Source organism: Amblyomma mixtum, unplaced genomic scaffold (assembly GCF_055824585.1).
Source record: "Amblyomma mixtum isolate Tamu unplaced genomic scaffold, ASM5582458v1 scaffold_43, whole genome shotgun sequence".
Lineage (NCBI taxonomy): Eukaryota > Metazoa > Arthropoda > Arachnida > Ixodida > Ixodidae > Amblyomma > Amblyomma mixtum.
In genome coordinates this window covers 44,936-49,402 of record NW_028317740.1, presented here as the reverse complement: position 1 = coordinate 49,402, position 4,467 = coordinate 44,936, and positions in this window count along the sequence as shown.

Below are 4,467 nucleotides of genomic sequence, written 5' to 3'. Positions count from 1 at the left end.
CTTAATGAGGGGCAGCGCGTCCTCGCCCGACAGTTTCTGAAAAAGCCACGCTGGGAGGAAGCTACAATTGTCAGACGCATAGGCCTGCGCTCTTGGCTCGTCAACATACATGGCACAGTAGCACGCCGACATCTCAACCAGCTGCGTAGATTTACGACGCCGTCTGAGAGCTGTCCGCCAGCGGAGAGAACACGTGCACCATTTTCCCACATAGCCTGGCACCTCTTCCCGGAAGAAGAGACTTCGCCCAGGACAGACCCAGGAGACACAGCGAACAACAGCCAGCCTACAAGTGTTTCTCCCCCGAGCGCACAAAGCCAGCGCGCCTCCACGCGTGAGCGCCGACCCCCTGCACGATACCAGGCAACTTTCTAAGGGGGAAGGAAGTGTTGTGTCCCCCTTATTGCTTTTGTGTGTGTGCGCCCCCTCCTAACGACCACTCGCATTCCCCTCCTAACGACAGTTCGCATCCTCCTCCTAACGACCACTCAATCCTCCTTCTAACGACACTTGCCCCTCGTCGCACGCTGTCACCAGATGCCCCCCCACGGTGCGCCCCGCACCCTCCTCCTGTTCTGGGAAGCCACTCCCTCCCGTGGACGCTTGTCCGCTCCCTCCTTTCTTCGGGCGGCCAGTTCGGCTCCTGCCTCGGTCGACGCTGGTCGCACCCTCATCGGCTTTAAATAAACGAAGTCTTAAAGTACCGTGTGCGTCTTCGCTGCATTCAACACAGCGACCGGACACGACACTTTCTTAAAGCACTACGAGAATCCCAGAAAGCTCCCCTAGCTATAGTTAGCGACTTTAATGCTTCTAGCCCAATATGGGGCTACCCGAGGGGTGACGAGAAAGGCAGAAAACTAGCATCCGCCATCGCTGACATGGCCCTGACCCTACTCACGGACCCGCAGCACCCGACGCGAGTCGGCACCAGCGTAACACGGGATACTTCCCCCGACCTCACGCTCGTCCGCAATGCCCGGAACTATGAGTGGCTCAATACGGGAGAAACGCTAGGCAGTGATCACTGCGTGCTGCAGACCATCTTCGAAAGCAACAAGCACAGCAAACCACGAGGGCAAGCTGGATTTACAGACTGGGAGACATTCAGGAAGGACACCAAACTAGCTAGAACAGTTACGAAGATTGGGCGGCCTCCATTCTGGACCTCAAAAAAAAGCTCACGAAATCCCTCGCCACCAAGGAGGACCATCCAGGTGTTGACAACCACCTCCTACATCTTTGGAAAGCCATACGTGATCTTATAAAATGGTGAAAAAAAAAAACAGAGGCACAATCGGAAAGTCAGAATTCGAATATCCAAGCTTACTATTCAAGCGGAACAATACGCATGGGACCTCGCTCGCACCAAGTGGCTAACAAAGTGTGAATCCATCAAAGGCCGCCTAGACACCAAGGCCACGTGGAACCTTCTACGATCCCTAAGTGACCCTCCGAAAGCGAAGAGTGAACAACAAAGAAATTTGCATCCAGCCCTACACAGCTTTCAAGGCACGGATCACGAACTCGTGGATGAACTCACGCGTCACTAAATTTGCACCGCGAGAGACCCATAACCCTACAATGAGGAGTACTGGGGGGAACCGAACGAAATCCTAGATAGGGACTTCACTTCGGAGGAAATAATTGCAGCACTAGCAGACATGCGCCGAGGCACAGCCCCGGGACAGGACAAAATTACAGTCGGGCTTCTGGCCAACCTCGGCACAGAGGCTCTGCAGCAACTCACGGACTACATAAATGAATGCTGACGCACCGGCACCATTCCACAAGCATGGAAAACAGCCAATGTACACTTTATCGCGAAGCCCGGCAAGAAAATCAGCATCGAAAGCATGCGCCCCATATCTCTCGTCGTGCGCAGGCAAACTCATGGAAAAGGCAGTCCACGCGCGTCTCTCCAACTATCTTGGGGACAACGAGCTACTTCCCCACATGATGTTTCGATTTAGGGCACACTTGTCCACTCATGATGTGCTTCTGCAAATCAAACGCGAAGCCATTGATCCCGCACGCACAAACAGTTACCGAGCGCTTCTAACCGTCGACCTCAAGGTAGCGTTTGACAATGTCAAGCACTCCACAATCCTCAACAACCTCCACAGCACGAAGTGTGGCCAGCGAGTCTACTCGTACATTTGCGATTTCCTCACGGACAGAACCATCAACATCAGCGCCGGCACAAAACACACAACGCAAGTGAAGATGGGCACGAGAGGCACTCCGCAAGGCGCAGTACTATTCCAACTTGTCTTCAGCATTGCGCTCCTAAATCTCCCACCTCTTCTCAATCAGGTGCAGGGTATACGCCGTGCCCCGTTCGCTGATGATATAACCATCTGTACAACCACTGGAAGTATGGCAATGATTGAAGAACAGCTACAAACAGCGTCGACAACAGTTCAAAATTATGCACGGGTGTGTGGACTAACGTGCTCACCCGAAAAATCTGAATTCATTGTCTTCCGTAAAGGCAGTGATCAAGACACCATCAACATCCGCGTTGACAACTCACCCATCAAGTAAGTTCAGGCCCTCAAAATACTGGGTCTTTACATAAATAACAACGGCAACAACCTCCTCATCCTCCAGAAACTGCGGCTCGTGAGCGAACAAGTCGCCTGGATGATCGCCAGGATAGCGACGTGGAAATCAGGGATGCGAGAAGAAGATACTCTGCGACTGGTGCAGGCTTTCGTCGTAAGCCGCATCGTCTACGCAGCTCCCTACCTCCGCCTTAAGAAGCGTGACATCAAAAACCTCGACGTCATAATCAGAACAGCTTACAAGAAGGCCCTGGGCCTCCCTCTTGCGACATCGACGGACCGGCTCTTACGACTGGGTGTGCACAACCCTATAGATGAGCTGGTAGAGGCACACCTCAAGGCGCAGGTGGTACGGCTCTCGACTACTCGGACTGGCCGACAAGTCCTCAGTGATTTAAACATCAATTGCCCCGACAGCTAGACATCAAAACCGACTTCAAAAACTGGAAGGCAATACACTAGATCAGCTAAAACCTTGTAGGCTAATCCAAGCTACGTCCCGAAAGACTTTTGTTTATTAATGCTTCTAGGATTTATTGCTCACGGCCAACACCGCCGACGCCAACCCCGGCTTTTCTGCGACACGGGGCCCTTAACCCTACCGCGGCAAAGTAACAATATATCTGAATGAAACAAGTGATAGAAGCAATGAGCAATGCTACAGAGATATTTGTGTTAGGAGGTCCCGAAACTTGTTAAGCTTACTTCCATTTGTAATGTGCCATGGCAGGGTATTCTAGTCGGCTATAATTCAATGTATTAATGATTTCACAAAGGAAAAGGGTGTGATGAAATGCGTTTAACTTTTAATGGTTGATTACAGCGCGGATAAATAGTTTCTCATGATTGGAAGAAGCTGCCATGGAGCGAAACGTGATTAATTTTATGGAAGAGTGGCAGGTGTGCTATTTTGCGGCGATGTGATAAGTTATCAAAAACACCACGTTATGCACTCTAGTCCGGCTGTACGACTTTCGACATTGGCGCATATTGAATTTACCGAAGAAATTGTTTTCAACAGGACACTTGCGGACAAGGAATTCGGAGCTGCCTCTGGGAGCCTTGTTTATCCGTAGTCAGTTTACGGAAGAAATGATTAGCCGAGGCTCACTCGGACGTTGCTCATGTGCATTTCAAATTAAACGCGTCCCCATTTTTAGAGCGGCGTCGCCGCCGTCTGTGTAACCAAGCGTATCCATAAATAAGCACATAAGTAAATAAAGTAAACATTGTTGCGACAGGTATCCAAACCCCTAGCGCCGTGAACAGATGAGCTCCGCCGGCACGAGAGCTGTACACCGTCCTCTTCAATGAATGCTGCTATCGGACTAATATGCAGATTCTCGCGGACTGTGCATTGCACATCGTCGTCTTCGTTAGCTAATACTACTATCAAACTAATATTGCCGCCAGACGTGCCGCCGACCCAGCAAAGAAAAACAACGAGCCTACAGTGCCTGAAACACAGAATGAGCGGCGCTCAATCCAAAATCGCGAACGGTTATCACAGACATTCACAGGGCCTGTGAACACTATCCTGCAGGGGAAATGTCATCTCTTGCCTCACAAATTATAAGACGGGCTTCCGCCGATACAACTCGCACAAAGGTAATCTGGGCTCCTGGTCACCAGGGTCTACGAGGCAATGAGGCCGCTGATGCGGCCGCCCGAGCGCTCACACACCGGGCTCCTCATCCTAGCTCTCCTGGCTCAGAAGCTCATAAACCGCTTCTGCGGTTCCGCGAAATCCTAATTCATTATTGCGAAAGCCACCGTCTCTACCCAGTACCTGCCAATGGGCTGAGTAAGGTGGAGGAGCGAACTCTGCGGCGCCTGCAGACAGGAACTCTTCTCTGTCCTGCCATAGCAAAACACTTTGATCCGAACACAGATGGGCGCT